Here is a 23,097-nt window from a genome sequence, read left to right as displayed (position 1 = left end):
CATCATTTGAAGTTCTGTTCCTCATGTGATTATCTGTGTTTGACAATATTATACTTCTCTCTTGTTGATATCTTGAAACATAAAAATACTTTTTGGTGATCCAGGTTCTTTGGTTGGAAGCTTCAGAACTATATAATGTCAAAATGGAAAGGAACCATGAGGTATAACATTTCTCCTGTCAGCCAGACCATATATAAAATGTTAACAAGAGGATGAGCTAGCCTGTTTGCTTCCAAGACACTTTATCTCCACATTTTAGCCAAGCTTGGGGAAGAGCAGAGAGGACCTAACATTTGTGTGTGCATGTAACCCTTGCTTTTCTTTAGTGCTCTTCCTGTCTACCTCTTCACTCTTCAGTTAAGGCCTTTAGAAACCATGCCTTGTGAGTTAGTATTCCTCTAGAACGTTGTTTGCCTTTAACAATACCCATTGCTGAACAGCTTGCTAAATGCTTTGCATCTATTATTTCAAAACCTTATATCAACTCTTTTTTCTTTTTTTTTCTTTTTGTTAAGAGATTTTCTATTCGTTTTACATATCAACCATGGATTCACATGTCCTCCCTCCTCCCACCCCCAGCATTCCCCCTACCAACCCCCCCCCCCATTCCCACTTCATCCAAGGCAAGGTCTCCCCTGGGGAGTCAGCAGAGCCTGGTACATTCAGTTGAGGCAGGTCCAAGCCCCTCCTCCCTGCACCAAGGCTGAGCAAAGTGTCTAAGCATAGGTACTAGGTTCCAAAAAGCTTGCTCATGCACTAAGGACAGGTCCCCATCCTACTGCCTAGGGGACCCCTAAACAGTTCAAGTTAAACAACTGTCTCACTTATCCAGAGGGCCTAGTCCAGTTCCAGGGGGTTCCTCAGCTATTGGTTCACAGTTCATGTGTTTCCACTAGTTTGGCTAGTTGTCTCTGTACTTTTTCCAATCATGGTCTCAATAGCTCTTGCTCATATGATCCCTCCTCCCTCTCATCGATTGGACTTCTGGAGCTCCACCTGGGGCTTGGCCATGGATCTCTGCATCTGCTTCTATTAGTCACTGGATGAGGGTTCTGTCATGACAGTTAGGGTCTTCGGCCCTCTGATCACCAGAGTAGGTCAGCTCAGGAACCCTCTCGACCATTGCCAGTAGTCTATAGTGGAGTCATCTTTGTAGATTCCTGGGGACCTCTCTAGCACTCTGATTTTTCCTATTCCCATGGTGTCTTCATTTATCATGGTATCTCTTTCCTTGTTCTCCCACTCTGTTCCTGATCCAGCTAGGACCTCCCGTTCCCCTAAGCATTCTTTACCCTTGCCCTCCATTATGCCCCTCACCCCCAGTTTGCTCATGTAGATCTCATCCATTTATCTGTCGCTGGGTGATCCCTGTGTCTTTCCTAGGGTCCTCTTTACTAGCTAGCCTCCCTGGAGCTGTGAGTTGCAGCTCTCTTGCAGGTCTCTATTTTTTTTTTTTTTTTTTTTTTTTTTGGTTTTTCGAGACAGGGTTTCTCTGTGTAGCTTTGTGCCTCTCCTGGAACTCACTTGGTAGCCCAGGCTGGCCTCGAACTCACAGAGATCCTCCTGGCTCTGCCTCCCGAGTGCTGGGATTAAAGGCGTGCGCCACCACCGCCTGGCTCTATTTTTTTAATCCATTAGGTTTTCTCACTTTTCTTTTTTTTTCATTTTTCATTTTTTATTAAGAAAATTTTTTCATTCATTTTACACACCAATCAAAGATTCCCCTCTTCCCTCCTCCCAACCAACCCCCCACTCCCACCCACAAGAAAAGAAGGCCTCCCATGGGGAGGCACATTCAGCAGAGGCAAGTCCAAGCCCTTCCCCTTGCCTCAAGGCTGCATGAGTTGTCTGTCCCATCATAGGTAGTGGGCTCCATAAAGCCCACTCATGCACCAGAGATGGATTCTGATCCTACCACCAGGGGGCCCCCCAAGCAGATCAAGCTACACAACTGTCTCACCATGCAGAGGACTTAGTCCAGTCCCATGTAGGCTCCACAGCCATTGATCCAACTTTCATGAGTTCCCTCTAGTTTGACTTGGTCATCCCTGCATGTTTCCCCATCATGATACTGATGCACTTGCTCACAGAATCCCTTCTCTCTCTCTTTGACTGGACTCCCGCAGCTCTGTCTAGTGATTGGCTGTGGATCTCTGCATCTGCTTCCATCAGTCATTGGGGAAAAGTTCTGTGATGACAGTTAGGGTATTCACTGGTCTGATCTCTGGGGCAAGCCAGTTCAGTTTAGGCACCCTCTCCATTATTGCTAGTAGCCCAGGCTGGAGTCATCCTTGGGGATTCCTGGCAACTTCCCTAGCACTGGGTTTCTCTCTATCCCCATGATGTCTCTCGCTATCATGGTATCTCTTTCATTGCATTCCCCCTCCTTCACTTTTCAAAAAGTATCTGTACTATAAGACCTCTCTGCAGTCTGAGTTACAGTTTAGAAATTTCAGTTCCTGATAGTAAAGACACCAATGTGATGAAGGACAAGTGAATGGTGGTGAATAAGAAATGATACAGTTGGCAGCCTTCCACAGTCTACAGCCACACCACTTTGAATGCACCAGAGCTTGTCAAATACAAAAGGCACATACATCTGTGCATAACTGAAGGAATTTTTCATGTTCAGACAAAGATACATTTCAATACTTAGCTGTTGTATATTAAGAATATATTATTTCCTTCCACCATACTCACAGCTTTCTCCTGTGGCTCCTACATTTTACCCAGTGAAGCCCCAGAATACCAGTGGTCAAAAATCTGAACTTTCATCTTGTGTGGCAATTCTTGATAGCTGAAGCTGACACATGGTGGAATCATAGGAAAATGTGACACTAAATGCTCAGCAGGCAAAATTGTCATCTCTACCTCACTCTTGTGAACACAGATTTATAATGTGCTAATGTACTGAGGTCTTCAAGATGCTACAACTGAACACCACAGACTATCTTGCTTTAGCAGCAGAAGCTTTTCTTCTAGTGCTGGAGGCCAGAAGACAATGAACAGGAAGACAGCATGGTCGGGCCTCAGGAAGGGCTCTTCCTATTTTGGAGACAGAACAGCCTTAGAGAGTGGAGAGAAAGAATCTCTCTTTTTAGGAGAGCATTAATGTCATCAGAGGGGGCTTCACAAACATGTCTTAATTACCTCTGCCAAAACAAACCAACTCTTATCTATAAAACTCATCATACCACAGCTTTAGGTGACAACATAAGCATTTCAGGGATGAGAGACAATCAGTGCTTATAGAGCAATGGTTCTCAACCTTTCCGATGCTGTGAACCTTTAGAATAGTTCCTCATGCTGTGATGACCCACAACCACAAAATTATTTTCATTGCTACTTCATAACTGTAATTTTGCTACTATTATTAATCATAATTTAATATTTGTATTTTTCAATATCATGCGACCCCTGTGAAAAGGTCATTTGACCCCAATAGGGGTCACAAAGCACAGGTTAACAACTGCTGCTATAGAGGCTTCTAAAATCAAAGTAGAGTATAATAGCCCTCACCTTATCTACTAATGGTCATTGACCTTTGAATTAAACAAAAAAATGGAGTTTTTTTTTTAATCTGACAATTGCCATAACAAAAGTGGACTCCTCTACTCCACCAGGTTGCCATTACTGTGTCTTGAAATATAATTCACAGTTTCCTGATTTTTTTAACTAGAAATTGGGAAACATCGTTAAAGGAAAACACTCTTGCAGCAGGAAAAAAGGAAAGAAGCTGAGTAGATAAACCAAGCCATAAAAACACTCATATTAACATACACACAGTGTTCTAAAGGTACCTGCTTATACACTGATGGTATCTTCCATCTCCTTGCTAGTGATTACAGTTTTGATATTGCTAGGAGACAGTACTCTGATAAAGCATAAAAACCACATTAGTTCTCATGTTCTTTCTGCTTTCAGCTAATCTTATTCTTTGTTGGCTTCCTGAAGACATTAAGACACAATGAATGTTTTCTTTGGCTGGGAATTGATCAGTATGCTAAGTTCTTCAATTACTTAGCACACTGCTGTAAACACTCTGCAAAAACACTTGCTTTCAATGTTTGCTTCTCATTTGTTTACTATTACTCTGTAGATGTAGGGCAATGCCTCATTAGAAAAATGCTCTACTTCAGTATTGGACTGATAAAATAAGGCCCAAGTAAAGTCGAAACACACATATAACTTATTTTACACATATGTGTATATAGTAATTATTTGTGGAAAAAAGGTGATTCTCATATGGATATATCTACCTTTAGGTAAATGTACAGTTAAAGCTCTGATTGCATGCACTAAGATAAACATAGGTGGATGGTTTTGTTATCTACTATCAAATAAGTAAATAGTACACAACTGAGTGACTGTAAACTATACATTTAAGTTCTCGTCAGTCAGTTAGGAATGTGGGCAAAGTTTAGTTGAGTCCTCTGCTATAGTATCTCTTGCAAGGTATAGTTTTGAGGTATCAAGCAGAGTTGGGGGTCACATATGGGGCTAAATTAGGATAGGATCCACTTTCAAGTTCAGGTGGATTTTGGCAGGATCTAGTTTCTCACAGGGTATTAGTTTCCTTAACCTGTATGTGCCCCTGCATATGGCAGGATACTTCATCATCTAGCAGGAGGAAGTCTGCTAGCAAGGCCAGACATTATGGTCTTCTGTATTTTAACCACTATAGTGACATCTCACGAACCTATACATGTGCTGATGTCTAGGACCAGCCCATACTGAGGGGAAGATGCTACACACAATGTGATACCAGAATGTGAGAACTATTAGGAGATATCTTTGAGTCTTTATGCCATAGTAGACATAAATATCATGGGAGCCATTTTCTAACAGTCCTTTGGGAAATGTGACTTATATACTTATAAAAAGGGAAATCTAGCACAAAATATTCATTTAAGTAGCCATACAGTGTTTGCTTTATATATTTAAATAATTTTCTATGGAATGTTTTTTTAAACTCTATAATCCTCATTAGCTTCTCAATTGCAGGCTAAGTAAGTGATGATTGGTTACAACTTCAGGTAACTGGGTTAATATTATTTTAACTCACTTAGTATACACATGAAGTACAGAGGATGGATCCCAACAGCATTGAAATAATGTAAACTTCTAAATTTAGTCTCCTAGACAGTTCCACAGGATCCATACAAATAAGCCCTAAAAGACTGAGGTTGGGCAACTCCATAATGGTAGCATAAACGTTGTGAAAATCTTAGAAAAAATAAGAAGAAATTGGCTTACTTCTCTTGGAAAAATTTCAATGTACTGAACTGTGTCTCTTCAAAATGCATGTGTTGAATTACTGTCTACCTGTGTTGTAGTAACTAGGGATGAAGCCAATGGAGTCAAAGGCTCAGATGAAGTTATGTGGGTAGAACCATTATGGTGGGAATACTGCCCATCTACAGTGAAACCAGAGCACAACGAAACCCTCCCTTTTTCTCTGGACTCAAAGAGAAAAGAGATCATGTGAGTACATAGCAAGGTGGGGGCTTCCCACAAGGCAAGAGAAACAGCCTTAGCATGAAACCCACATGACCAACATCTTGGCCTTTATTTTCCTAGACTTTCTGTTGTTCAAGTCATCTATCTCTTATATCTTTTTATAGACAGTGGATAAGGATATTGAGATAAGGAATACTAGCATTGCTTCAAAAATTTTAGGCTAATGCAACACAGAATGAAGATAGTCTCATGAGGAAAGTGGTTCACCTGATAAAATCAGAGAGTAAGAAGGTCTCATTTACCTACCACCAGATATACAAGAATGTGCTGATACTTTATTTGTGCACTCCAATAAAACTTATCTGGGGATCAGAGGAAAAATCCAGCCACTATATTAATCATAGAAGTCAGGTAGTGGTAGCACATGCCTTTAATCCTAGCATTTGGGAGGCAGAGTCCATCCAGATCTCTGTGAGTTCAAGGCCACACTGGTAACAGAGACAGGCATGGTGGGGCAAGCCTTAATCCCAGCACTAGTTAACCATATAGGTCTGGAGGTCTGTACAGACAGACAGGAAGTGATAGAGCTGGGTGGAGAGAGGAAGTAAAATGGCAGAGCACAGAAAGGTATATAGGCATGAGTATACAGGAAGGAGCTCACTCTGGAGGCTGAAAAGTTGGTAAGGTGAGATTGGCTGTGGCTTTTCCTATTCCTCTGATCTCTCAGTTTTCAACCCAATATCTGGCTTCTGGATTTTTATTAACAAGACTGTTTAGCAATTCTTCTTACACAAGAGTCAGAGTATAAACTTAATACTAATATCATAAATCACAAATCATAACATCATAACATGTTCCTTTAAATAAATGCTCCTTCACATTTCCACTGAGTCTAGACTATATTAGGTGTCTTCAAATAATTTGATCGAACAATGTATTTTAATAGTAAACAAATATTTGCTTTTGAGATATGAAAAAATACATTTAGATGAGGGAATCTGACAAGTAAACAGATGAGTATCCCAAAGCCACAGTACACACTTTCATTCGGGACAAGATGGCTTCCATCCATTTATCTATTCTCCACCCATGTTTAGAACAAATATTAGTCCTAGAAATTGTGCAGGAGACAAGCAAAGATGATAAGGCAGGGATAGCTGGTGTAGGGTTCCAGCCAGAAATGATGGACAGTGGCCAGATGTCTTGTTTCCTACTATATAAAGAAGACTGTCATACTTGATATGTCCCAACAACCCCAAACTAGTGTGGACATCTAAGATGGTATCTCTAGGATAGGTATCCCTTCCTAGAACTGAATAGAAAACCTTATAACACAACCAGAACTACCAAGAGTATCAACTTGTTGTCCAACCAGAAAAACAGCCAAGTAAAAATTGTAGAAATGAAAATGCAGCTAGAGAAAAAAAAATGACAACTTTGTCAGTGGACTCAGTTGTTGAATAGAGATAACAAGGAATAGAATATGTGACATTACATACTGAGTAGCAGAATTTATCCAGTGTTAATAATATAGAAAGGCTTTTTAAAAAGTAGATAAATGACTCTGAAACAACTACAACTATTACTGGATCCCTAAAAGGAAAGAAGAAAGAGGAACTGAGAAAGTATTAGTTGAAAACTCTTGCATCTGGTTCAAGACACAAAGTTACACACTTGTGAAAATCAGTGAACTCTAAATAATATGTACCCAGGGACAACAACAAAACACATCATAATTAAATGTGTGAAAATGAAAATAAAAATAATCTTATAAGCAGAGAGAAATAACACGTTACACTTTGGGAAATCATAGCCAAAATATTAGATTTTTCACTTGAAATTATGAAGTCCCAATGAAACTGGCATCTTTTTTCAAGCAATAAAAGAAAAGAATTAGCTATGGTGGTGGGACATGCCTTTCCTCTCCACACTTGAAGGTGGGGGCTGGTGGATCTCTGTAAATTCAAGGCCTACTAAGTCTATACTGTGAAATTCTGTCTCAGATATATATCTGCCATTAAGTCCTACTACATATGGGGGAGAGGGTAAAAATAATTTGTTCTTAACAAACGACTCTGAGATACCATCTTACACCCATCAGAATGGCTAAGATCAAAAACACTGAAGACAGCTTATGTTGGAGAGGATGTGGAGCAAGAGGAACACTCTTAGAATTCAAATTTGTACAGCCACTTTGGAAATCAATATGGTGCTTTCTTAGAAAATTGGGAATCAATCTCCCTCAAGACCCAGCTATACCATTCTTGGGCATATACACAAGGAATGCTCAATCATACCACAAGGACAAATACCCAACTATGTTCATAGCAGCATTATTTGTAATAGCCAGAACCTGGAAACAACCTAGATGCCCTTCAACTGAAGAATAGATAAATAAAATGTGGTACATATACACAATGGAGTACTACCCAGCAGAGAAAAACAATGACATCATGAGGTTTGCAGGCAAATGGATGGAACTAGAAAAAATCATTATGAGTGAGGTAATCCAGACTCAGAAAGACAAACATGGTATGAACTCACTCATAAGTAGATACTAGATGTAAAGCAAAGGATAACCAGACTGCAACTCACAACTCCAGGGAGGTTACCTAGTAAAGAGGACCCTAGGAAAGACACAGGGATCACCCAGCGACAGATAAATGGATGAGATCTACATGAACAAACTGGGAGTGGGGAGGTAATGGAGGGCAAGGGTCGGGGGAAAGAGAGCTTAGGGGAGCGGGAGGTCCCAGCTGGATCAGGAACAGCGTGGGAGAACAAAGAAAGAGACACCATGATAAATGAAGACCCCATGGGAATAGAAAGAAGCGGAGTGCTAGAGAGGTCTCCAGAAATCCACAAAGATACCTCCACAAAAGACTACTAGCAATGATCGAGAGAAAGCCCGAGCTGACCTACTCTGGTGATTGGATGGCCAAACACCCTAACTGTCATGATAGAACCCTCATCCAGTGACTGATGGAAGCAGTTGCAGAGATCCACAGCCAAGCCCCAGGTGGAGCTCCAGGAGTCCAGTTGGCAAGAGAGAGGAGGGATTATATGAGCAAGAGCTATTGAGACCATGATTGGAAAAATCACAGGGACAAATAGCCAAACTAGTAGAAACACATGAACTGTGAACCAATAGCTGAGGAGCTCCCATGGAACTGGATCAGGCCCTCTGGATAAGTGAGACAGCTGATTAGCTTGAACTATTTAGGAGGCCCCCAGGCAGTGGGACCAGGACCTGTCCTTAGTGCATGAGCTGGCTTTTTGGAACCTAGGGCCTATGCCGAGACATTTTGCTCAGCCTTGGTGTAGGGAGGAGGGGACTCGACCTGTCTCAACTGAATCTACCAGGCTGAGCTGACTCCCCAGGGGAGACCTTGCTTGGAGGTGGTGGGAATGGGGGGTGAAATGGGGGGAAGACTGGGGGGGTTGGGAGGATGGAGGACAGGGGAATCCATGGCTGGTATGTAAAATTAAATTAAATTATAAAATACAAATATAAAAAAATAAAAATAAATAATAAATAGTAAAATAAGATAAAAACAAAAAACAAACAAAAAAGAAAACACCAAAGTCACACTGAAGCATCTCTCACAGGGAGTTGTCCACAGAAAGGAAAACGTTAAAGAATGAATATTGGATAAAAGGATGTAGCAGGCATGAAGGAAGACTGAGGAAAGGAGAAATGTACAATGCACAACAGGCATCCCACAGATCATCCTCTCTATGATGACTAAGACCAACATTGAACATGTACTATCTAAAACAATGCTCTTTAGTATGGGAAATTAATGTTCTAAAATTGAAGATTTTATACTTCATTTGAAGCGATGAAATGTTGATATCAGCAACTTATTGTATGTCTACATTTTTAACTACTATAGTACTCAGAACAATCACTTTGCTTATTGTACGTCTACATTTTTAACTACTATAGTACTCAGAACTATCACTTTGCTTATTGTATTTTTAACTACTGTAGTACTCAGAATAATCACTTGAAAGAATATACAATAACACACCAAAATTATCAAGACAAAAATTAAAAGATAATGAGAGTGAAATATAGGAAACAAACTTAAAACAAATAATGAAATGACTTGAGTATTAATTAAATTTTGGAAAATATTTTTCCAAGATTTTTAAGTTATACTTACTATAGCACTAACTTAGCCTTTTTTAAAGGGTATAGTGAAAATGATCATTAACATAATCAAAGTTGTGGATTCATCAGTACAATCAATTTAAAAATATTTCATTATCTCAAGGAGAAAACTTACACAACGTCACAATGAGTGCCCATCTTCCCACCCTCTATAACTGTCTGAAGATCTATTCTGACCATGCCGTATAAGTTAAACAATACACAACTGGCCTCTTGAACCACTGACATATGTTTCTAAGGTTTATTCTGGTTGTGGGATATGTTAATGTTTTATTTCTCTTCCTGACCAAATAGCATTCCATTTCGTAGACATACTATATTTCAGTTATTCATTCATTCATGAGGAATGTTTGAGATGTTTCCTCCTCTGAGCTACAATGAACAATGTTGCTGTGGATACTTATGCCCAGGTTTTTGGACACACAATATTGAGTGGATAGTCTCTCTCTCCTGATATTTATCTAGGAGTGTAGTTGCTGGATCATGTGGTTACTGTATGTTTAACCATTTATGGAACTGCCAGATTATTTTGCATAGCTGCTGCACCATTTTAAATTTGTAATACTAGTCTATCAAAGTCTACATTTTTCTCATAGTAACTTACATTTAATTATTGTATGGGTTTGATTTCTTTTGTTAATAATTGCTGTCACATATAACAAAAAGGATGTCTATCTTTGCCATGTTTTTGGTGAGGTAGAGAAGTATCAACTGCCTACTTCATGTATGCGAAGGTTTTTGTCTATGTTATTTCTGAAAAGTTATATAGTTTTCTTCATTGTTTTTAGACATACACTCTGTTTTGAGCTCTTTCACATATGAGTGTCTGTTTACCCCAGCACAACTTGTTGAAATGACTGTGCTTTTCCCCATTGAATTTACTTAATAATTTTAGCGAGAATCAATTCATCGTGATCATGAAGTTTTATTTCCCAATTCAGTTTCCTCCTTTGCTCCCTCCTATCCTGTGCATCTATCACACTATCTCACTACAATTTTGAAATTAATATGGTATTTCCAACTTTCTTCTTCATGAAGATAGTAACACAGGATTGTTACATGTGGATAGTTAGTTTGAATGGACTCGATATGCTCATTTCAAAGCAGGACTTAGAGGAGTGAGCTAAATACACACACAAGGCAACTGTTTGATGCTTATAACTAATCACCTTAGATTCCATGCATAGATGGGTCAAAAGTTAATGCATGGTAAAGATGGTCCAGGAAAACATTAATAAACAAAAACGGTTGGCTATATTAATATCGCAGACAGACATTACGGATAGTAGAGGCCAAGAGGGATATATTAATTCCCTCCTCCCTCAAAGACATAATGATCCTAATTATGTATATGGCAAACAGGAAAGTCACAAAATACATAAACAAAGCGCTTTGTCTGAATGGAGAAATGAGGGCATCATTCTAGCACCCACCCCATTCTTCTAAATAACTAAAAGGTTCACTTTACAAATAAATCAACATCCCAGACTATAGAAAGAACATGACCAACAGAATGTAATGGGCATGTGTAGACTATTCCACTCCACATAGAGTTCCATTCCACTCCACTCAGAGTTCACTCACTTTTTCAATACATTTTCCTTTTTTGGAAAAATGTGAAGCATAGTGAGCAATAAAAAAAAAAAAAAAAAAAAAAAAAAAAAAACTTGAACCAATTTCAAATAACCAACCATGTGCTCAATACTTTCCTGACCACAAAGGATCTTCAAACAGAAAGAGCAATATGTAAATGCATGAAAATTAAATGCACTCTTCTAAACAAGCCAGAGGTCAAAGCTTTAGGGGAAAATTTAAAGGCACACAGAGATTAATGAAAGTGAACACAGTATATCAGAATGTGAGATGGAGCCAAGGTAATACTAAGAAAGATCCAGCACTAGAAATGTGAAGAAATATCACATAAACAACATGGTTTTCTAGCAGAATAAGGTGACAGCAAATGGAAGGAAGGAAATTAAAAAGGCAGAAACTAATGAGAACTGAAATTGGAAAGGTATCAAGAAAAATCAATGAAACCAAAAACTGCATCTTCGAAACCAAATTGGTAAAACTGATAAACCTCTAGTAAGAGGTAATGAGGTAAAGCATCATAATCACAAATAAGGGAGATCATTACATATTCTATGACAATAAAATAGTCCTACCAACGACTTTATGCTCATCAGTTTGACATCTCAGAAGAAATGGACCAATTCCTTGAAAACTATATACCACCTTACAGCAAATATAGTCATCAAAACATTGCCAATTCTCAGAATTCTGGCATCCTAATTTTAAAGATCATGCTACCTTATAAGCCAAAAGAGACTCTGTATTGACGGTCAAGGGTAAGAACAATGATCAGAGACAGCAGGAAAGCTGTGTGGAAAGGCTTCAGAGCACTGGCAATTTCGGGTAGATGAAGTAGTCGATGAACCACATAAACCAGCATTCTCCAGAAACTGAAAATGTAAGGAAATAATATTCTACCTTCCAGGAAGGAATGCTGACTTGCCAGCATCCTGATCTTAGCCCAGGAGACACACATCACATTTTAACCTACAGAACTGTAAGGGAGTCCTGTCTGATAGCATTCAGTGACAGTTCAGTACAGTAGACTAGGAACTATCAACACTTAAAGTGAAACAGACATTCTGAATAGTCTAAAATATTAAACAGATCAAATATACATTCAAAAAGAACCTGAAAAAAGAAAGAAACTCTTAGGCCCAAAGATACTGGACTTTAACATATATTTAATGAACATCAATGTTACATAATATCACCCACAAAACAAATGACAAGATAGTTCTTAGATTTATAAGCCTAATAATACCCAGATTAAAAACAAAAAAGATAAAAACATGGCAAAAGAAAAAAAACAAAACTAAAAACTTCTATTTCTCATGAACTTAGATTCAAAAGTCCTCATATTTTTGGTTGTGAGCCTAGCCTTTAATGGTTGAGTCATCTCCCCAGCCCAATTAGGCGGTGGTGGCACACACCTTAAATCCCAGCACTCGGGAGGCAGAGGCAGGCGGATCTTTGTGAGTTCGAGGCCAGCCTGTTCTACAGAGCTAGATCCAGGAAAGGCACAAAGCTACACAGAGAAACCCTATCTCGAAACCCCCCCCAAAAAAATTCCTCATAATAATTTTAGCAAATCAACTCCAACAACCTGTAAAAAGCATTAAACAGCATGACCAAATGAGACATATTCCAGATACTACAGGAAGGCTCAACATTAAAAACAACTGATTAATGAAATCCATATCAAGAAAGTAAAGAAGATGCGTATTATCATAAAAAAGCATTTGACAAAATACAATACCCATTCACAATGAACAGTTGCTATAAGTTCAAAACAATAGATAGAAATCACCTTAACTTGATTTTCCACAAACTTAAAAAAAATTATTATATGTATTTGTGTGCAGGGGTAGGGACTAGTACTTTTGAGTTCAGGGCCCGAGGGGGCCAGAAGAGGGTATCAGATTCCCTGGAACTAGAATTACAAACAGTTGTTTTCCACCAGATGTAGGTGCTAGGAACTGAATTCAGAACCCAGAATTCAGAAGCTAAGTTTATTTAAAATAATAGATAAATAAAAAACTGTGTATAACATCATACTTAATATAAAAATAAAACCCTGAACATTTTATTCTAGAATTACAAATAAAATATGTTTGTTCTCATCATTCCACAGAGCCTGTGTGGAAGTCTGAAGACAATTTGTACATACCATTTCTCTCCTTCCACCGTATAGGCCCAGAGGATTGAATTCCAGGGTCAATCTTGGCAGCAGGCACCTTTACTTCCTGGGTCATTTCAGCAGCCCACTCTCACCAGATCTTATTGAACATTATTTCAGACTTCTTCCTCTTTATAACAAAGTAGCTATTAGGTATTTCTTTCCTCTAAGTTGAAACATTCTCTACTGGAGGAGGAAGGGAAGTTCAGAAGACCCTGGATGCTGACACTTAGGAGGCAAACAAAGGAACCTTGTCCTTAACCACTCATCTCACTTATTATCTCAAACTGGGTCAGGGACTGAAAGGAAAAACTTAAACCTGTAAAGCTGTTTAGGGAGGAGAAGGGGAAAAAGAGAGGCAGAAATAGATGGTGGGGGAAGTCAAAAACAGAAAAAGGAGAGGTAAGAAGAAGAGAAGAGGGAGAAAGGGAAAAAGGAGAGAGGAAAGAGGGAGAGAGGGAAGAGGGAGAGGGAGGGATAAAGAAGGAAAAGAGAAGGAGGAAGAAGAAGGAATAGAGGATGGGGAGGGGCAGAAATAAAGAAGGAGGAGGGAGGGTGACAGAAAGGGAGGCAGGGAGAGAAGGAGAGAGGGAGGGAAGCAGGGAGAGAGTGAGAACCAGAGCTAGAGAGAAGAGAGAAGAGAAACCGGCTTAATGGCTTAGGACAAGGCCTCTTGAGCACGGCACAGTGTCTGTGTCATACGAGGAATATCTTGTAAGCTTTGTCTCCACAAAATTAAAAACTTGAACTGTGTGAAATTTCATGTAAGGAAGACATAAACCAGCTACAAACTGAGATGAAATACTGGCCAACTCATGTCTGTCCAACAAGACTAACATCTTGAACACAGGTAGAAGGTTCTTGGCTCAACAGTAAGAATGAGACAATGCAATCAGAGATGACGGAAAGCTATGAACAGTCATGTCACTCAAGAGGATGTTCAGATGGCAGATAATCACGGAAGGTGTTCAATGTCATTGGCCATTAGGGAAATGCCAATTAAGGCCACAATGAGACATCACTCCTCACCTAATAGGATGGTTCAAAAACAAAAGTGGTGACATCAAGTGCCAGCTAGAATAACAAGGATCCTAAATGCCCAGGTACTGCCAGCAGGACTATTAAATGACAGTGTCTAAAGCCTCTTTTGTAAGCTTGTTTTATTGTTTTAAAACAGACATTCAACCACCATATGACCCAACCATTGCATTTCTTGTCATTTGTCCCATTTATGTACTTCTCAAATTTTCCTGGAGAAATAAAAACTATGTTCATATAAAACAAGTACGGGAATATTGATTGTAGTTTTATTCATAGCTAAAAATTTGAACGTGTGTATATGGGATTCAAAAGAAAATTGGATAAACAAATGATAGCAATACACACCATAGAATACTAATCATTAATTACAAAGGAAAAGGTATGCATGCATGTACAGATTTGGATGAATCTTCAGGGCCAGGGTTTAGTTACAGGGAACCAGAGGGCACAGAGGAAAGAGCTGATGTCAAAATAAAAGGTTCTCATGAGAGGCTAGAAAGATGGCTTAGTGGTTAAGAGCAATTTAGATCTGCCAGAGAAGCCAGGCTTGGTTTCCAATACTCACATGGTGGCTCATAACTGTCTGTAACTCCAGTTCCAGAGGATCTTATGCCCTTTTCTGGCCTTCACAGGCATTGGGCACATATATGGTATATATGCATGCAGTCAAAACATTCATATACATAAAACAAAAATAAATCTTGTTTCAAAAAATTCCTCTTGAAGAAGTTTTAATTTTAAGAAATTAGAAATGCCTGTATTCTTATTTTAAGAAATAAGAAACAACAACAACAAAAGAATTTAGAAATGCCTGTATTGAACCCATGCAAGTGATAAAAATTGTGTAGTATCTAATTCATGCATACAATAAAAAGCACAGAAAGCCTAACGATTTGTGTGTTATATTTAAAAAATCAAGATTCTGCTTGTAAGTTATAACTTTGCAAGACATCACCATTGAGAGAAGTGATGTACATAGTGCCTGGAAGTTTTGTAAATTATTTTAGTGATATTTTTAATGAAATTATTAATGAAAACTAATAAGCAGAAGTAGGGATATACCTCAGTGGTAGAGCACTTGCCTGGTATGCACTTCACCCCAGTATGGAACAAAGAAAACATTAACTATATTGGACAGCAAAGAAATCCAAAGAGATACATCCATAGCTGCTTCTTTTCATTCGCTCTCTGGAGTTCAAAATGGGCCTAAGGGTGATAAAAAGGTTTTGCTGCTGTTGTTATCCTTGTGTGTCTGTTGTTACCATTGTTTCTCTTACCTTTTTTATTACTTGGCTTTATATGATAACTCATTATAGGAGTTTAAATGAAGAATGTCTACATAGGCTTATGTACTTGAACATTTGGTCTGCAGTTGGTAGCACTGTTTGTTGCTGGAGGAAGCATGCTGCTGTGGGTGGAGTTTGAGAATTTACAACTTCACTCCATTTCCAGTTTGTCCTCTCTGCTTCTGTGGGATGAAATGTGATCAGTGATTTCCCTGCTCCAATGGCCTTATGCTGTGTCTTCCTTGCCATTAGGGACTCTCACTCTGGAACCATAAATCAAAATAAACTTTCTTTCTTTCATAAGTCACTTCTGTTCAAAATAGTATTGTTTTATACTGACATTTCTTCCTAAACATCTATTGTATCTATGAAAACATTCAATGGTCTCTCTTTCAGCTTTACATAATACACATTATAATTTTATCTACAATCATCCCACTATACACTGCATCAGAAATTCATACTTGTCTCTATTGTGAGTAGCTGCTGTTAACCTTTCCCATGACCCCTTTTCTTCAAACTTATAATCATCAAGAGGAAAGTAAGAAATTATACTCTGATGTAACTAAATGACTCAAAGTAGGTGATATCTTGGATAGCTTGAAGGCTAAGGAAGGGTTCGCCAAGTAGAAACTTAATATCTTCTCAGCTCCGGTAGCTGAAGTCAAAATAGAGATAAGTCACATGAATTCACATATCCTATTCTGAGTATATTTAAATGATGTCCATAGCTCTGTTGATTATTGCCTGTGGTGTTACTGAACTCATTATGGTCATAGGAGGAGATGGACAAGGAAGTTGTTCATTATGGGGCACATAGAAGGCAGAAAAAGGAAGGGAATGAGGGCAAGGTGTAACCTTCAAAGGCATTTCTCTTGGGACCTACTGCCTCCTACTAGGTTAGAGTTTCTAAACTGTATACTGTCTCCTAAAACAGCACCATCAGTTGAAGATAAGCATCTAATGCATAAACTTGTGGGGGATACTCTGTATTTAAGCTATAACAGACAATGCACAAGGAAACAAGTATATAAACCACATAACTGAAGGCCACCAGAGAACAATGTTCCTTCATCCATCCTCTTTCTCATTTCAAACCCAGGCTCCTTCTGTTCATCTACTAATTGAATCCCACACACCCCTTAAGCCTCAACTATACACTCATTCTTCCATGAGATGTTCCTTAAAGCATCTCTGTTCCCTGCCTCTAGTCTGTGGGAATTTCTGCCCTCTGTAAGACTTTATTAGACTCTTCAAGTCTTGCTGAGCTCCTAAGAAGCTGTCAACAAATCAGGCTCTTGGCAAAGGAATGAGGTGAAGTAAACAGCCTTAACTAAAGGTATAGGAGAGATGGACATTTTGCTGTGTATTTCTGTAAGGCAGTGGTTCTCAATCTGTGGGTTGCAACCCCTTTAGGGGTCAGACAACCTTTTCACAAGTGTCATATATCAAATATCTTGCATATCAGATATTTCATTACAATTCATAACAGTAGCAAAATTATAGTTATGAAGTAGCAACAAAAGTAATTTCGTGGTTGGGGTCACCATAATATGAGGAATCATATCAAAGGGTCACAGCATTAGGAATGTTGAAAACAAATGCTGTAAGGTGTCTTATCTGTACACGTACATGGTAGGCTCATCAATAACAAAGAACATTCTACCTCATTCTCTTGAATTTCTTATTGGTACTATGAAATAAGACTTGGATCTCTAAGCATTCTGCTCAGTCACCCTTTAGTGGTTAAAATAAGTATGATCCCCATAGGCTCAACATTTGAATCCTCAGTCACCAGGGAGGGGAATTCTTTGATAGGATTAGAAGGATTAGGAGGTGTGACTTAATTGAAAGAAGTATGTCACTGCAGGTGGGATTTGAGGTTTTCAAAAGCCCATCCAGTGTTTCTCTCTTTTTCTCTCTTGGCCTGTGGATCAGAAAGTAGCTCTCAACTACTTCTCCAGCGCCAGGCCTACCATGCCTGCAGCCATGCTCCCCACCATGATCACCATGGAAAGCAAAGCTTTCTTTTGTAAGAGTTGCTTTGGTCATGATATCGCTTACAAAAGACAGTTCCTTTGTAAGAAAATCGATACCGGGTGAGGTAGCATGAGAACAAGTCAGGGCATATGATAAAGAGGACAATCCAGCCTGTTGTAACTGCACATAACCCTGCCTATAACCTTTCTTTACTTTTTTGTGTCTATGTACATGTGTACATATATGTGCAGCTGTGGTCTAGGCATGTGTACATCTGCTGGCACATTCATCTGTGCACATGTATTACAAGGCCAAAGGAGGATGTTCAGTCCCCCCTCCAATTTATTCTTTTACAGAGGTTCTCTCACTAAACCTGGGGATAGTATGCTGGCCAGCAAGCCCCAGCAGTCCTGCGGTGCCCACTCCCCACAGTACTGTTTTAGGCATGCACAATAGTTACACTCAACTTTTTAATTCAGGTGCTAGGGATTTGAACTTGGGTCCTCGTGCTGATATAGCAATTGCTCTTACCCACTGAGCCATCTCTTCAGCCCCAGTACATGGAAATTAGAAACTAATGAACAGATCATCATCAAAGACATTTCACATGCAAGTTTCTATGACAAAATTAGCTAAATACCTATTTTAACAGAAGTTGGCAGACCACCCCAACATATGTCCTTCAAACTGTCAAATGGTCTCAGGAAGGGTCCAAATAACCCATCATGCATTTCTTACATATGCTCCTTATTTTTCCTTGTCATTAAAAAGACATTTCTTTACCTCCTCTTTTCCTGTTCCTTCCTAATTAGCAAGTTATAATGCACTTTGCTTCTGTTGTTACCTGGCAGAGCTGAAATTTGGACTTCAGTTGTGTATTTTAAAACTACATCCAGAAAATTGCATGATTTCTATGAAAAGTTCTAATTCATTAACATTTGTTCAGCAAGTTCAGTTTTAGATTTTTTGATACTTGCATCCTTTAAGGCAGAAACCAAAGTTACATCTAATCTGCTTCCTGGGTACAATTCTAGCATTTAACTAGACACTCGACTTATCACTTAGGTTTTCTAAGACCATATGAGCAGTTAGGCAGTTAGGCAATGGTGGTGAAATACACCCTTGTCAAGACCCTGCGATTTAGTAAACAGGAAATTGCTTGTTTATCATCAGACTCAATAAAGACTTCCCTTACAAACAGCATGGTTTTTCTCCTTTTTTTTTTTTTTAAACCACCAATGCTGAAAATAAGTTCCCACACCACTGTTAGAAGTCAGATGTGAAAAAGTCATCCCTCCAGCGTTGTTATTGTAAGAAAAGATTTACTCCCACCTTCTAGGGTCAGACCTAAAAGAAAACAAGGGAATCTTACAAGAAATTAAGAAGCCAGCCAATAGGTATTCCACACAAGGTCTAGCAGAAACTGAATCAGCCCCTGCCTCTCTTTCCCCTTGTTGTGTGTCTTGTTTTCGTTTTGATTTCAAAATCCTGAAGGACCATGAGCTAAAATCCAAGGCCTGTGTTATCTCAGTCTCGGAGAATTGTAGACATAGGCACACTGAATAGTTTAGAAAAATACAGATTAACTCAGAATTTTTTAACAAGGACAAAAATAGTGTGATTTTTTTTTCTGTACCAACTTCTTGACACTAATACTTTGACTCAGGTGAGGATGAGCTCTTAAAATGGAAAGATTTTAAACCAACTCTTCTGGGAACCCACCTGTAAAGCTAAGACACAGGGAGCCATCTGACCACCGTCTCAAGCACAGGGGATGGTAGACTGAGGAATACGCAGGGTTAACAGGAATCTGAGTAACCCCTTTCATTGCTTTCTTTTTTTTTTTTTTTGTTTTGTTCTGTTTTTTTTTTTTGTTGTTTTTTTTTGTTTTGTTTTGTTTTTCGAGACAGGGTTTCTCTGTGTGCTTTTCCTGGAACTCACTTTGTAGACCAAGGCTGGCCTTGAACTCTGCCTCCTGAGTGCTGGGATTAAAGGTGTGCGCCACCATACACTGCCAAATAAAGAGCAAAGACATTATTTTTTATGACTTTCATAAGAAAATTTAACCATCATACTACTTTAAGGTCAGTTTATTTTCAATAGTTAATATGTATGAATTTTTTCTCCAATGTTGTGTTTACCACATATAATTCATACCACAGGATTCTGGGACTGGTGAAATAGATCAGCCCATAAAGACACTTGCCACAAAGCCCAATTACCTATATTCAGTCCCTAGAATCCTCATTTTGGAGGAAAGAATAAAGTCCTGTGGGTTGTCTCTGACCTCTAGCAGTGATGATGGTGATAATGATGATGACAATGATGATAAATACAAAGAAAAAGATCCAAACAACACCATTAGGATTAGACATGGCTGTGCCTCAAGTCATCTCATACTCCCTACCTCTAAACAAGCTGCTCATCTTTACTTCCTCCTTCTATTCACAGACCCAACAAGCACAGCAACTCTACAGGAATTTACATTCGGAAGCTACATGAATTTCTTTGCAAGAACTCACCCACTTCATGTAGAAGTATGGTGTTTAGTCCCTATATTTCCTTTGTATAGAACTCTGTTTAAAAGGCACTAAGTAAGATGGAGATGTAGCTCATAGCATTTTCCTACTATACACAAGGCTTGGCTTCCAACCCTGTATTATAAAACCCAAACCAAAATAAGTAAGTTGGGAAAGGAAATTAGACACAATCAGTTAACTATCTCTTCCACCATCTATGTTCAGGTCTTCGGTCTCTCTGGCCTAGAAGACAGACATGCCTTCCTAGCTTCTCAGCTGTTCTAAACCTCCATCCCTAAAACTCTGTCATTCAAAAAGTCAATTCGAGATGGATTTTACTGAAACTCAATTCAGATCATTTTGTGTTTCTGCTCCAAACTTTGAAAGGTGTTCGATATCCCAGGTTTTCCAGTATCCTACTGTTTCCAATCTAGTTTGCCACTGCTTCCAAGTCGGAGGATGTGACCCAGTGGTAGAGCACTTAGCTAGCATGATAGAGGCCCTGAGTTTAATCCTCAGCAACATAAAAAGAAAAATCTACTGCTTTTTTTCCTGCCTTTTTCCTTATCCAGAAATTTAATTAAGTAGATAATTGGATGATTTGTTTCAAAACCTAAACTTTTAAAACCACTTTAAAAAAAAAAAAACAACTCTGCTAATATTTTCAGGATAATTGTTCCCTGGGAAGAGTTTCTGTTCTATATAGGATTCTAATTCATGAGCATACAGCAAGAATATTTGACCTGAACAGTTTTGTGACAATCACGTGCATAAGAATCACTTAAGGCTATTGACAGCTAAAGAGGAGAAAAGAAGAGAAATAGGAAGACAAAATATCAGTGAAATCATGGGAAATGGTTCGTAGATTGGTTTCCATGGTAAACACAGCTGTTCTACTTTCTCCTGGCAGTAATTTCACAGAAAAGGTGTGTGTTTATTGCACAGCATAATCTGGAGAACTACCATGGTGCATTCCAGGCACTTGACTGCCAGGCTTGAGGAAAGGCCTCGTGGCCTCTCTGTTTTACAAATGCAGAAATTCAAGTTTAGAGAAAGCAAATCACTGGGACAAGTCCTCAGATCAGGTACATCATTATCATCCCCAGAGACAGTGTGGCTGAAAGACCTCATGTCCCTTTCCTGGCATGTGTCACCAGGACCTCTACCAATGCATGTTATGAAGGAAGCCAAATCCAGGTACTACTCCAAAACAGTTATCCTATTTGTTGGAATTTGTTGATGTTTAATGTACTTTTGCAAAAGAGAACCTTCAAAAACTTATTTCAGATTCCCTCAGACTTTGTCTTCAAGTTCTCAAATCCTTACTCATTAGGAGGCTTTGTCCTAAGAAAGGACAGGGATACCTCCTCTTAACACTAACTTAGAAATGGATGCTCAATCAACTCACCTTCTTTTCTGCACCCACTCTCTACTAGAAAAAATACTTTAATTAACTGTCTTCCTAGCCAGGGCTTGGTTTTGCTGCAAGCCTTGTCATTTGCCAGCTGGAACAGCTAAATCAATGGAGCTGCGCTCAGAAACAAAAAACAACCAATCAGTCTACATTTAAAAACAATTGCACACACACACACACACACACACACACACACACACACACACACACACACACACACACAGAGAGAGGGGGGGGGGAAGAAATTCGTTAACTGAAAACTGTAGAAAAAAAACAACAAAGCCTTATATCCCTGTTATGTTTAGTACTACACATTGATTATCGCTTATCTGAACTGTTTTGGTTGGTAAATTGTTTCAGATTGTGGAATAGTTATACAAATATAACATGATATCTGGAAGTTAGAACCCTACATATATGTGTGTATATGTATGTATGTATATATATGTGTGTGTGTGTGTGTGTGTGTGTGCATACATTCATATATATGTGTATATATGTGTGTGTATGGGGTAATTTTACACAGTATGTTTTGGCTATTTTGTTCATGAAATAAATTTTCCTTGCAAAATTGAAGGGGATTGGAAGCCCCCTTTTATTTTTTTAATTTTGCACACCTGCATTTTGTTATTAACCCATCAGGTAGAATTTTCCACTTGTGGTAAAATGTAGACACTCAGAAAGTTTTGTTTGAAGCATTTTGGATTTTTAGAATATAGAATAGGCAAAGCGCACATTCATCTAATCTTTTTGGTCTATGTATATCCAATCATTTAAAAACAACTTTACTCATGAAACTTTTCAAATATACCCTAGTCAGTCTAGGGTAAGGAACTCTAATGAGTCCATCACTCAGCACAATTACTTCATGGCCAATTGTTTCTCATCCACAGTCTTCTAGTTTCCTCCTTCCTCTAGGGTGTTTGAAGCTATCCCAGATAGCATCTTATTTCAATAGTGATTATCGATCCCATTTATCCTTATTAAAATGAGCTAGCCATTGATATCCCAATACCATTATTCCATCTCCAAACCTAATAGTTAAGAGTTGATATCACAAAGTATCTGTATTTCACATCTATCTACATCTCCATTACTTCATAAATATTTAGGAGACATGTTTAAATCACTGAGGTTTCAATGCAATGCCACTACAGAGCATGCCTCAAAGATCCTCAAAATGTGCTTGATAAACAGCTGAATCAGCTTCACCTGGTAGCTGATCAGAACAGCAAAGTACCATTCTCCCTCTCCCAAGAACAACTAAAGTAGGCTAGCCATTGAACAAGATCCCAGGTGATTCCTGCAATATTAATTATGAGTAATGGCTGACTAGTTTAAATTTACTTCCAAAGTGCAATTTCCAAATGCCTCTTGCCTCAGCTTCTTTCTTAAATATTTTTAGATGAAACTAGATTGTATGTGTTCTGGGAGCATCCCACAGTGTACATATTATTAATAAGGGATTA

The 23,097-nt window shown here is 38.7% G+C and overlaps 1 protein-coding gene across 1 annotated transcript in view; it reads right to left on the bottom strand.

Annotated features, from left to right (window-relative positions):
* Sgcd (sarcoglycan delta) overlaps positions 1–23,097 on the bottom strand; it is a 925,964-nt gene that overhangs the window by 558,674 nt on the left and 344,193 nt on the right. The window lies entirely within an intron of this gene.

This window comes from Peromyscus californicus, unplaced genomic scaffold (genome assembly GCF_007827085.1).
Source record: "Peromyscus californicus insignis strain IS unplaced genomic scaffold, ASM782708v3 Scaffold_3__1_contigs__length_106647218, whole genome shotgun sequence".
In the NCBI taxonomy this organism is placed as follows: domain Eukaryota; kingdom Metazoa; phylum Chordata; class Mammalia; order Rodentia; family Cricetidae; genus Peromyscus; species Peromyscus californicus.
This window is presented reverse-complemented; position numbering and strand designations above follow the sequence as displayed.